This window comes from Medicago truncatula, chromosome 6 (genome assembly GCF_003473485.1).
Source record: "Medicago truncatula cultivar Jemalong A17 chromosome 6, MtrunA17r5.0-ANR, whole genome shotgun sequence".
NCBI classification, from domain to species: domain Eukaryota; kingdom Viridiplantae; phylum Streptophyta; class Magnoliopsida; order Fabales; family Fabaceae; genus Medicago; species Medicago truncatula.
The window spans coordinates 25,625,397-25,639,622 of NC_053047.1; positions in this window are offsets into that span (position 1 = coordinate 25,625,397).

Below are 14,226 nucleotides of genomic sequence, written 5' to 3' on the forward strand. Positions count from 1 at the left end.
AAGAGTGGCACATAAATCAAGTTTGGAGATTTTACTGGAAAATTGCATTGCAAATCAAAATAAAAATCTTCAAGAATTGAAAAACCAAACAGGATTTTTGAACGACTCTCTCTCCAAACTCAATACCAAGGTTGATTCCATCGCCACACACACCAAAATGCTTGAGACCCAAATCTCCCAAGTGGCCCAACAAGTGGCCACCTCTTCTCAAACACCAGGAGTCTTTCCTGGTCAACCTGAAACAAACCCCAAAGCCCATGTTAACGCTATTTTTCTAGGGGGTAGTAAGATAGAAGAGACTGTTACTAAGGCCAAAAATGTCAAGAAGGAGAGTGTCAGGTGTCTCGGTAAGTATGGTGTGATAAAAAGTGAGAAACCGCTTGATAAGAACAAAGCCCTAACACCTTTAAGGCTTACTAAGCTCAACTTGGAGGCTCAATTCACTAAACTCTTTAACATAATTCGAAAGATTTGCATTAAAATCCCCTATGCTGAAGCTTTGTCTCGTATGCCTCTATACGCCAAGTTTTTAAAAGAAATTTTTTCAAAGAAAAAGGCTATAGATCATAATGAAACAATAGCTTTGACAAGGGACACTAGTGCAATCATAAAGAAGCCACCCACTAAGCTTAGAGATCCCGGAAGTTTTGCCATCCCTTGTATGATAGGGAATGAAACCTTAAACCGTGCCTTGCGTGACTTAGGAGCTAGTGTTAGTCTGTTGCCCTTGCCCCTCTTTACAAGGCTGGGGTTGGGCAAGCTCAAGCCTCTCGAAACAACATTGAAGTTAGCCGATTGTTCTGATATCCAACCTGTCGGATATGTCGAGGACATCCCCGTTAAAATAGAAGGGATAGAAATCCCAACTGATTTCATGGTGCTTGACATGGATGAGGACAATGCGTGCCCTATAATCTTAGGACGACCCTTTCTCGCCACTGCGGGTGCTATAGTAGATGTTCAAAACGGTAGGATTGTTTTTCAAGTGAGTGATGAGTTGATAGGATTTGAGTTGGAGAATTATATGAAAGGTCCCGCCCTCTATTCTTGTAATATGATTAAAGGTCATAAAGTGAAAGAACGCTCATTAGCGCCATCTACACAATATGACCTCTTTGATCCATTCTAAGGACACTTTCTTATAAACGTCAAGCTAATGACTATAAAGAAGCGCTTCGTGGGAGGCAACCCACGTATTTAACTGCTTTCGTTTTGTTTTTTTTTTTTTTAAGTTATTTTGTAGGTAATTTTCCGAAGGTGATTCAAGAAAACGAGAAAAATTTTGAGGCCCCATGTCCAGAACCTTGGCACGACCCGTGCTCACACTGGCACGGCCGTGCCAGACCTTGCTATCCAAAAAAAAAAAAAACTGACCCACAAGCCAGAAAGTTGGCCCGGCCCGTGCTAAGTTTGGCACGGTCGTGCCCGATCCCAGGTTCAGTTTTATCTAACTTTCCATCTTCTTCATCACCCATTCTCAACCACTCACATCCCTCATCCTCCCATTTTTTCTCTAAAAACTCCATAACCACCAAACCTTACAAACTCCATACCTCCCTCAAAACCTCACCAAATCTCAAAATTTCTTCACCCCACTAACCACAATCCACATTCCAATCATAACCCTTCCATCAAAAACAACTTTCTTCCATCCCAACCAAAAACCACCAAATTCGTAGCCCCCATTCAACCAACTACAAAACCCACAAATTCACCCAACCCAACTCCTAACACTTACTCAAACCCCAACCCCATCACCCAACCAACCTTTTCTACCCAAAACATTTCTCAAAACCCAACCTTCACCCAAAACACAAAAGGTCAACCAAGGTTCCGGATTAATGGCATCTAGGAAAGGTGGAGCAAGCTCTTCCGGAGGACCACAACCAAAGAAGAAAACGCAAGCCAAGAATCATGGCATAATCTTCAAGGACAACAAGCAAAGGGACAGGTATAAAATTCTTCTCTCTAAACCTTTGCATCCTTCTCGATATCCAGATCCTTATACTTTGAGTGTGCTAGGACTAAGGGATAATGTGTTTAGCTTACTAGGAAATTTAGGATGGGTTGATATGCTTAGACCTATGAAAGGCTTCGAAAATTTCACTTATGAATTCTTAAGTTCTATTGAATTTACGAAGGATAAGGTGAATTTTGACAACCCCGATCATAGAGTCTCTTTCCGACTTTTGAATATGGATTATGAGATGTCTCTTGAAAATTTCTGTTTAGAGATGGACTTTGCAAATGCGGGGTTCATCCATGACTCTTGGAATCCAAATTTAAAGTCGGCACACTATGACCCCGCTCTCTTTTGGAAACGCATTACCGGGCTAAGGCAATATAATCCTCGCAACAACAAGGCTAGTAACATTCACAACCCAGTGCTTAGATACCTCCAGAGAGTCATGGCTTGTACCATTTGGGGTAGAAAAGAAGTAGGAACAACTAGGACGGATGAACTTTTTATGCTTTGGGCAATGCTTAGTAACAATCCCGTTAATACTTGTTTCTACCTACTTGACTACCTTTCCTCCATAGGAGCTAGAATTGACAATAGAGCTGAGATAGTAGTCGGTGGTATCATTACCTTCATCGCTAGGAAGTTTGGAGTGGGTGACGAAGATGGGATAAATCCAATTGAGGGCAACAATAGACTTAATATTGAAACCCTTATTGCTATGAACTTCATTAAGATTCACCCACCCATGACTTATGCACTTCAACTTCGCATACCACTTTTATTTCTACTTCCTAACCCATCTTGGACTAACCCCGAGGTGGAGGAAAATTTGTTGTATGTTGGTGATGGATTACAGGTACATGAAGAGCATAATCAAGGTGACGAAGAAGAGGCACACATGCACCATGCAGAAGAACCCCATGACCATAACGACAACGGTGAAAGATGGGCATGGATGCAAACCGAGGTACAAAGGATAAGCACCGAGCAACAAAGGCAAGGTGTTGAATCATCTGGGCTGAGAAATGATGTCCTACGGGGCAACCGCATATCCGAAGAAAATAACCAAATGCTTCAGAACATGATGCAACACTTCCACCTCCAAGGCCCTCCCTATGGACCTCAATAAAAATGTGAGTTTTCCTCTTCCTCTTTTTCAACTTATCTCTTCCATCTCTATCTCACTCTTCTACCTCTCCTTCTCTTCTACTTTTCTTTTATCTTGAATCATTGAGGACAATGCTTCTCCTAAGTGTGGGGGGAGCCTAATAAAGTGTCTTTAGTCGTAGTGTTCCCAAACTCCCTTGAACTTTATTCTTTTGTTTTGTTTTATTGTAAAAGGCATGGTTAAGTAGCTAATTTTTATTAAAAATATCATGACACAAAATTTTTCATTGTCTCCTCGTATTTTGTTGATTCTTGTACATGAAAGCAAACTCTTGTGTTTTAAGTCTTCTTGACATACCCACATCTTGTTTAAAGTGAATAAAATTCTCCAATGAGAAAAACACAAAGTTGCTTCCCTTGAGTAAATGTATGAATAGGTATTTTAAGGAAACGCGTTCTAATCTTAGTGGTGCATTAACCTTTAAAGATTCTCAAAGCGCCAGTAGTATAAGTGAGTATAAGGGAGTTCATAAAAAGCCAAAAAGCAAAATAAATTCCAAGATCTCATCACTGAATCTAGATTGGGGAAGGAGGTAGGCCCTCCGACTTCCTACGTGAAGGTGATTGTTATCTTGAGAAAAACTTTAAAAAGCATCATTGAATCTAGATTGGGGAAGGAGGTAGGCCCTCCGACTTCCTACGTGAAGATGATGTTTTAAGGGATACCATTGAATCTAGATTGGGGAAGGGGGTAGGCCCTCCGACCTCCTACGTGAAGATGTTGTTCCTTAAATAAAGAACTTAAAATGTGCAAATGGCAAAGAACAAAGATTCTCAAATACTCCCATCTCTCTTATATGAATTGTCGAAGGAATCTTTCTTGGTTAGTTTAGTGCTAGGATTAGACCATGTTTCCTCATAATACCTATCTTATACAGGAGCAAGAAAAGGGTTGGACTTCACACACACACTCACTTGAAACTTGATCGTTGGGTTGAATAAAGATTTCAAGAAATGCTTGGGTTTGTGATTAGTGTACATTTGGGATTTAAGCCCTTGAGGAGACATGTGCTTTAATTGAATTGTCATTTGAATTAAATGTTGATGCTACTATGTTTATGTCTTTTGCTTGAGGACAAACAAAGATTCAAGTATGGGGGAGTTTGATGAGTCATTTATTGTCTATTTTAATATGCTTTTTAGTTTAGTTTTATTTAGATTTTATATAATTTTATATTAGTATTATTTCCTTTTTAGGATAGTTTACTTTAAATTGCAATTTATTATATTTCAGGGAAGAATATTGGATGGATTGAGTCTTGGAGCAAAAGAAAGGGATTTGGAGCAAATTGGACACAAAAATATGAAGATTGAGAGAAAAAATATGTCTCCCACAAGTCAGAAGCCTGGCACAGCCCGTGCTAGCCTTGGCACGGCCGTGCCACCCTCCAGAGCACCTTTTGCTGCTTTTGCTTGGATTCTGAGCTATTCTATTTTGGCGCACAATCTACCGTGGAATATTCTTGGAATATACTTGCTTAGATTTTAAGTCAAATGTGTACTATAAATAGAGTAGCTAGCCATCACAAATATTCATCTTTACTTGGAATACAATAAGTGACAATTGCTTTTCTAATTAAAGTTCTTTTATTTTCCTTTACTTTCTTGTCTTTTACTTTTATGCTTTCTCTCTTCTCCCCCATGTCTACGATGAACATGAGTGAGTAGACTTCTCCTTGTCTTGGGATTGTTGGATAAGTCTAAATGACATAATCCTAATCAAACCAAGCCCTAAGCCTTAATCTTATGTAACCCTAATTTCTTATCTGGATTCACCGTCTTAACATGGATCAACCATTATCAAACTGTGGAAACGAAAGTGGAGGGTTTGATAATTGTTTATCCATTATTCCAAATATCAATTCATAAAACGAAAGTGGAGCTTTGATATTCGAACAAGTGAATTCAGACAAGGATTGCAAAGTCAGCGAAATAGGCTTTGCAATCTTTGAGACATATAGTTTCGATCTTCAAGGGAACTAATAACAATCAAGTCAGCGAAATAGGCTTGGTTGTTAGAGGAACCAAAATCTAATAGTAATCAAGTCAGCGAAATAGGCATGGTTGCTAGAGGAACATAAGAGAAACTGTCTTGAGAAATTAGGTCTAACATAACATTATAAGCTTATGGTTTTGGCTTGAGAAGGACTTGTCATTTAGAGGAAACCAACGATCCCAAGGCTCCTTTTATTATTATATTCTTTCAAACGCTTGAAAACCCCCAACTTACAATTCTCTCCTCTCTTCTAATCATCTCTAAAAGTTTAATTAAATTGAACTACTCCCTGTCGAAACGATACTCTTTTATACTACTTCGGTAAGACCGTGCACTTGCGGTTTTATCTCATCAGATGCCCTGTAATGGTACCACATGCATATAAGAGGTCTAAGTTGCATAGTTGCATTTGTCGAGTCGATGATGATAAAATGATTATTAAAGAATGAAGTGATTTATGATATATTATTATCAATGTTGAATAATAAGATGTTTTATGTTGTTAAATATAATTGTTGAATTATATGCTTAATATTATTGTTTTGTGAAATCTCACCCCTTCTGCTTGGAAATGTTGCTCTTCGTATGAGTAACTTGCAGGTGATCAAGTTTAAGTAGCTGGAGTTGCTGTCATGAGTGGTTATCTGTAACACCCCGTTTTCCCCAACGTAAAAATTTCATTTAAATAATCAGAGTTCTCAACATAAACGGAATGTCACACTTCTTTTCAAAAATCGTAAATGGAATAAATAACTATTTATCCTTCATAAATCAATAACATAATATTTAATACTTCGCAGCGGAATTTATTCAATAACTAAAACAGTCCTTGGCACGAAGGCCTCTTCATAAATGTCTCATAAAAGTCCAATCTAAAAATATAGTCATAAATCTTCAAAAACAATACGTAAGGAATAGAAAAGCAATAACAAAGTTCCCATCCCGTTACGTATCAGAGCACCTAAGACACACGAATAGAAAAGCTCACACGATATCAACTATTCTTGGTTACCTGTTAGTTACCCATGGTGGGCAAACAGAAGGGGTGAGATTTCACAAACAATAATATTAAGCATATAATTCATCAATTACATTTAACAACATAAGCATCATCAAGTATATTTAACAACATAAGCATCACCAATCATATTTAACAACTCATAGACAACATCATGTAATCATCATAATATTCATCATAGATAATAATATATCATAATTCACTTCTTTAATAGTTCATATAAAGAATCACAGCTTTAAACAATTTCATGATTTAACAACTTAACAACTCGACAACTTGACAACTCGACAACTTAACCTCTTGACTATGCAACTTAGACCTCTTATATGCATGTGGTACCAATACGGGGCATCAAGTCCCAATCGCTATTTGAGTATTATTATACTACCGGAGCATCAAGCCCCAATCGCTATTTGAGTATTATTATACTTCCGGAGCATCAAGCCCCAATCGCTGAATGCTAGTGCATGGACTCGACCTCTTAAACATCTTAATTCAACGACCTCTTAAATAGTCCAATAATTTGGAACATCATCATCAACATCTTAATCAACTTAGACCGACTCATGCAGCTTAGTTAAATAACAACAGCAACACAGCAGTATACAAAAACAGCATGACATAATAATATCAATTGTAAGTCAACAACGTCTCAATTATTCACATATAATTCAAGTAATGCATATATAATTATATCACAATATAACAACATCAAATGGTAATCAACATCCTAAAACATCATATATACATATAACACTTCATCAATCATGAACAATATCGTATTCACAAACATATACATACATATACTAATTCATCAATCATATTCAATTATTCACTGTGACCTACGTGCAGTAATTTGACCATAACTCAAGTTCTATAATTCATTTTGAAGTCAAACCAACGGCATTAGAAAGCTAACATACATACCTACAACTTTTGTGTTTACACGTAAGACCAATTATGTACCAATCAATACCAGTTTTCATTTCAAATTCGGACAAAATTGTGCTGAAATTCATAAAAATTCACTGTGACCTACGTGCAGTAATTTGACCATAACTCATAAACCAAAAATCATTTTCAAGTCAAAACGACACCACTGGAAAGCTAACACAATTATCTACAACTTTCATGTTTATACCAAAGGCTAATTCAAAACAGAAACGTGTGAAGAAGACGCAAGAACATGAAACAGGACATGCTGTCAGAGAGCAACTCGGGAAGAAACACACTTTTCACCCCAAAATCCCAATTTTAACTTCCCTATGCTCAAATTTGATCCCAAAGTTTGTCTAAACATTTATATACATCAAAAGAGACTCAAAACCATATAAAACTTGACCAAAAATATTATCTTAGAAAATCATCAATTAACCACTTTTAACCCTAATTCCCAAATTCTCAAAAACAAAAACCTACAACATGTTAAATCCAATTTTCAGAATCAATGACTTAAGATTATTGAATATTAGTCTCACCCTTACCTTAGAATAAGAAAATCGCAGCCTCTATGTGCTTCTCCCTTCTCTTGGCTTTTTCTCCCTTTTTCTCCAAAATTGATCGTACGTTATGTTTTTTCTAAACTAGGTTTCTCCTATTTATAACCCTTTTTTTCTATTTTATCTTATTTCTCTTTCTCCCCCAAAACTCTCTAAAATCTCATAACAAACTCTCAACTCAATCTTATTTCTATTTTCAAATCTTATTCTATTAAATAACAACATAAGCCACTTAATAAATCACATAATCAAATAAATATATTTTAAACTCTTCTTAATAAATTTTAGACTCAATTAAATAATTAAATAAATCTAATAATTCAAAGAGGGCGTTACATTATCCCTCACTGTGTCCTTTTAGGTGCTATGATACGTAACGGGATGGGATCTTTTGTGGCTATTTCTTGTTCCTTTACGTATTTGATTTATGAATAAGTTGTTCAACTGAATTTATGAGATATTTTGATGAGGCCTGCGTGCCAAGACTTTTATGACGTTAAATTAATTCCGCTGCTATTATGTTGATGAAGGATAATTAATTAATTATCTGTTTTAAGATTTTTAAGAAGTGTGATATGTCGTTTATGTGATGTTTTACTCTGATTATTTTATGAAATTTTTAAATTGGGAAAACGGGGTGTTACAATTTTTAGGTGGTGTGCTTATGCAAGAAGGTAAAGTAGTAGCTTATGCTTTGAGACAGTTGAGAATTCGTGAGAAGAATTACCCTACGCATAATTTAAGGTTGGCTGTTGTGGTCTTTGCATTGAAGATATGGAGACATTACTTGTACGGTTCGAGATTTGAGGTGTTTAGCGATGATAAGAGTTTGAAGTATCTGTTCGATCAGAAGGAATTGAATATGAGACAACGTAGATGGCTAGAATTGCTGAAAGATTATGATTTTGAGTTGAGATATCATCCGGGTAAAGCTAATGTTGTTGCAGATGCTTTGAGTAGGAAGACCTTGCATATGTCTGCTATGATGGTAAAAGAGTTCGAGTTGCTTGAACAGTTTAGAGATTTGAGCTTAGTGTGTGAAATGCCATCCGAAAGTGTGAAGCTAGGAATGTTGAAGATTGATAATGAATTTCTGAAAAGTATTAAAAAGGCACAGAAAGCTGATGTTAAGCTTGTGGACTTGTTGGTTGCTAGTGATCAGACTGAAGACAATGATTTTAAAATCGATGATCAAGGTGTGTTGAGGTTTCGAGGTCAGATTTGTATTCCCGACGATGATGAGATGAAGAAAATGATTCTTGAAGAGAGTCATAGAAGTAACTTAAGTATTCATCCGGGAGCTACGAAGATGTATCATGATCTAAAGAAGTTGTTTTGGTGGTCCGGATTGAAACGCGACGTTGCACAGTTTGTGTATTCTTGTTTGATTTGTTAGAAGTCGAAGGTTGAACATCAGAAACCTGCTGGTATGATGGTATCGTTAGATGTGCCAGAGTGGAAATGGGATAGTATATCCATGGATTTTGTGACGAATTTGCTGAATACTCCTAAAGGGAATGACGCGATTTGGGTGATTGTTGATAGATTGGCGAAGTCGGCTCATTTTCTTCCGATTAATATTAGTTTTCATGTTTCTCAGTTGGCAGAGATCTACATTCGTGATATTGTGAAGTTGCATGGTGTTCCTTCGAGCATTGTGTCAGATAGAGATCCAAGATTTACTTCTAGATTTTGGAAAAGTTTGCAAGAGGCTTTAAGTTCTAAGTTGAGGTTGAGTTCGACGTATCATCCGCAGACAGATGGTCAGTCGGAGAGGACGATTCAGTCGTTAGAAGATTTGTTAAGGGTTTATGTTCTTGAACAAGGAGGAACTTGGGATAGTCATCTTCCATTGATAGAGTTCACGTATAATAATAGTTATCATTCTAGTATTGGAATGGCACCTTATGAGGCTTTGTATGGTCGGAGATGCAGAACTCCGTTGTGTTGGTTTGAATCAGGTGAAAGAGTGGTCTTAGGACCAGAGATTGTTCAGCAAACTACCGAGAAGGTTAAGATGATTCAAGAGAAGATGAAAGCGTCGTAGAGTCGACAAAAGAGTTATCATGATAAGCGTAGGAAAGATCTTGAGTTTCAAGAAGGAGACCACATGTTTTTGAGAGTCACTCCTGTGACTGGTGTTGGACATGCTTTGAAGTCAAAGAAGTTGACTCCGAGATTTATTGGTCCGTATCAGATATCAGAAAGAGTTGGAACGGTGGCGTATCGAGTGGGATTAACTCCGTATCTTTCGAATTTACACGATGTGTTTCATGTGTCGCAACTTCGGAAGTATGTACCGGATCCATCCCATGTGATCCAAAGTGATGATGTGCAAGTTAGAGATAACCTTACGGTTGAGACTTTACCGGTAAGGATTGATGATCGAAAAGTGAAGACGTTGAGAGGCAAGGAGATACCTCTTGTGAGAGTCGTTTGGGATGGAGCAACTGGTGAAAGCTTGACGTGGGAGCTAGAGAGTAAGATGTTGGAGTCTTATCCAGAGTTGTTCGCTTGAGGTAAATTTTCGAGGACGAAAATCTTATAAGTTGGGGAGAGTTGTAACGCCCGTTTCGAATTATTTAATTATTTAATTGAGTCTAGAGTTATTTTAGATGAGTTTATATTATATTTATATAATATATCTGTGATTTATGCGATTTATATGATTGAGGTGGTTTTTATGATTTTTATGAGGAGTTGTAACTTATTTTATTGTTTAATAAAATAAGATTTGAAAATAAAATAAATATTGAGTTTAGGGGTTGTTTTGATATTTTAGAGAGTTTTGGGGGAGAAAGAGAAAATAAGATAAGATAATTGGAGGAGGTATAAATAGGGAAACCTAGTTTTAGAAAAAACATTGTACGTACGATCAGTTTTTGGAAAAAGGGATAAAAAGCCAGAAGAGGGGAGAAGACCTAGAGGGGCTGCGATTTTCATCATATATAAGGGTGAGACTAACTTTGCAATCTTATTAAGCCTATGAGTCAATGGTTACATTTAACATGAATTAGGATGAGTTTAAGAAGAATTGGAAATTATGTCAAATTGAGTGAATTGATGATTAAACAGTGAAAAGTTGTTAGATTGATGTAGAAACTGTTCCTAGACCTTAGATAATGTGTAGGATGAATTCTGGAATCAATGTTAGGCTTAAAACCATGAGAAAAGATGAATTTTCGTGAAAACTGCACTTCTGCCCGAGCCTACATTCATCGCTCGCCCTCGCGAACGATGATCCTCACCTCGTGAGAGATGAAGTCCATCACTCGCCACGCGAACCATTTCCCCTCGCCTCGCGAGTTGCACGTCGCAGCTCGCCATAGCGAACAGACGAACTCGCCTAGGGAGCTAGACCAGAGAGCATGCAAGATTTCGTATTTTTGACTTTCGAGTTGAACCTTAGATGCTTTTGAGTGCCTGAACATGTCTAATAATGATTAGGAAAGAATGTAGGACGAGATTGAACCTGGAATTAAACTTGTGGGATTCTGACCTGAACTCACCATGGCGAGCAGAGGCTCTCGCCTCGCGAGTGACCCAGAAACAGAGTGACTTGTTAGATTTTGCGACCTTTGTTGCACGAGTTGTCAAGAGTTGAACCCTTGGGTAGGAATAAGACTTAATAATGATGTTAATTATAATCTGTGAAGCTGTATCGGATATGTTGTTGTTGATTATGATGTGATATAATGTTTATGCATTACTTGAAGAATATTTGTATACATAAGATGTTGATGAATTGAAATTGATATTATTATGTCATGTTGTTGTATACTGCCTATGTTGGTGTTTGTTATTTAACTAAGCTGCATGAGTCGGTCTAAGATGTTGAAGATGATGATGTTCCAAATTATTGGACTAATATAAGAGGTTGTCGAATTAAGTTGTTTAAGAGGTCGAGTCCATGCATTAGCATTCATTGTTGGGGGCTTGATGCCCTGGAGCTTTGTACTCACCACGTTGGAGCATTAGCTCAAAATTAGCGATGGGGGCTTGATGCCCTGGAAGTATATTAATACTCAAATAGTGATGGGGGCTTGATGCGTATTGGTACCACATGCATATAAGAGGTCTAAGTTGCATAGTTGCATTTGTCGAGTCGATGATGATAAAATGATTATTAAAGAATGAAGTGATTTATGATATATTATTATCAATGTTGAATAATAAGATGTTTTATGTTGTTAAATATAATTGTTGAATTATATGCTTAATATTATTATTTTGTGAAATCTCACCCCTTGTGCTTGAAAATGTTGCTCTTCGTATGAGTAACTTGCAGGTGATCAAGTTTAAGTAGCTGGAGTTGCTGTCGTGAGTGGTTATCCCTCACTGTGCCTTTTAGGTGCTATGATACGTAACCGGATGAGATCTTTTGTGGCTATTTCTTGTTCCTTTACGTATTTGATTTATGAATAAGTTGTTCACCTGAATTTATGAGATATTTTGATGAGGCCTGCGTGCCAAGACTTTTATGACGTTAAATTAATTCCGCTGCTATTATGTTGATGAAGGATAATTAGTTAATTATCTGTTTTAAGATTTTTAAGAAGTGTGATATCCCGTTTATGTGATGTTTTACTCTGATTATTTTATGAAATTTTTAAGTTGGGAAAATGGAGTGTTACATTAACCGGGGTCGGACCGGTGATATTTTTATATCATTTTAATGTTCAATTATATTAGTTTTTATTACTTTTGGAAACTGTAATATCATTTTTTCACATAAAATTAACAAAATAATTTACATTTATATAAAAGATAGCATTATAGTGTGAATGATTTCCAAGAGCAAAAACTTGTGTGAATGAATAAAATAATATTCTTGTAAAAAAAAATCTCACGTATATTTGTTTGTTAATTATTTTTTTAATTGACTAAAATAAAATGTTTTTTGTATTACTTCTATATTTTTTTGACCAAGCCCACTTTTAATATTATTTAATTACCCAAACAAAGGGAAGGTTTTCCCTCCTTTCTCCCTTTCCTCCCTTTCCTTCTCTTCCCCTCCTTAGCCTTTCCTTTCCTTCCCCTCAAAACTTGCAAACAAAGCCTAAGGAAACGATAACGGAGATAGCTCCTGTAACACTCCTATCTCTATTAAAGCAATTAAACATGCGAATAATACATTTATTCAAGAAATAGAGGCTACGCCACATTCAAAATTCAAAAACCAATAAACATGTATATAAACCTCAACAGTTACAGCGTAATATAAACCAGGGTAATCCAAAATATATACATATCAATAATCAATAAATTACATCACATCGATGCATCTCAAAAATCCCAAACAAACGGGTAAACTCCAGCATAACAGAATCCAAAAATAAACTAATCTAGACCGATACAACAAGCCTAGATCAGAGCCGACTCAACACCAATATCGGAGAAAACTCCCGATATCACCAAGCACAAACTCACCAAGCACTACTCCTGCACAGCGTCTACCCATCCATACAGACAGGCAGGCGGTTAAAACTACTGGGGGTAAGTATTACATTATCATAATCCAAATAACAATTATCATGAATAGTTCAATTAACATTATGCATTTGATCAATAATAATCACACATTAATACTTACATCACACCCCAATATCTCACATCAATAATCATCAATCACATGAACAATTATCAATTCACAAATATTCATTCACAATCACCAACCGCATTTATCAATAAGACTCATGTCATGATATGCACCTATTGACACATATATGCATGTGGTACCAAATCATTCCAGGGTCGTCACCCATATCCAGATCTCTGTCAGGCCGAAGCCCTATAACGAAATCAAACGTCGTATCCAGATCTCAAAAGATCTCTGCCAGGCCGAAGCCCTATAACTAGACCTCAAAAGATCTCTGCCAGGCCGAAGCCCTATAACTAGACCTCAAAAGATCTCTGCCAGGCCGAAGCCCTAAAACTAGACCTCAAAAGATCTCTGCTAGGCCGAAGGCCAATAATGAATAAATCATCATCTCAACTCGACTATGATGCATGGACATGTATAGGGACTCGATAATGCAACAACAATCCACAATTTCAACTTCAATATATATGGCGACACCCAATTATATTGATTTTCTCCACGCATTGCATTATCAAGAAAACATGCCCACACACAATTAAATCATCGTATTCGTCATCACACATCAACATGATTATCAATAGTCAACAATGTCTTTCAACATCAACTATCACATATAGTTTCACCAATTCAACATTTCTTACATATCTCATGATATATCATATCCAATATAATAATTCATTCATACAACTTCACTTAGTTATATAAATATAGCCACCACAATTCTTAAGACAATTGGTTAGAGAAACAATTCCGACTAAAACTATACCAAGTGGCCACCGGCCAACACCGACGAACTCCAAGACAAAACGACATAGACAAGTTGAAAACCTTCAAACAATCTTAATCGACAATATATTCATGAATTTAAGTCGTCTCCGGATCATTAACATTAATCCAAGCACAACTTAAGTTCATATGAAAATCCCGTTTTCACAACCTTTCACTTTCCCACCCAAAATATCACTTTCTACTTGATTAAGA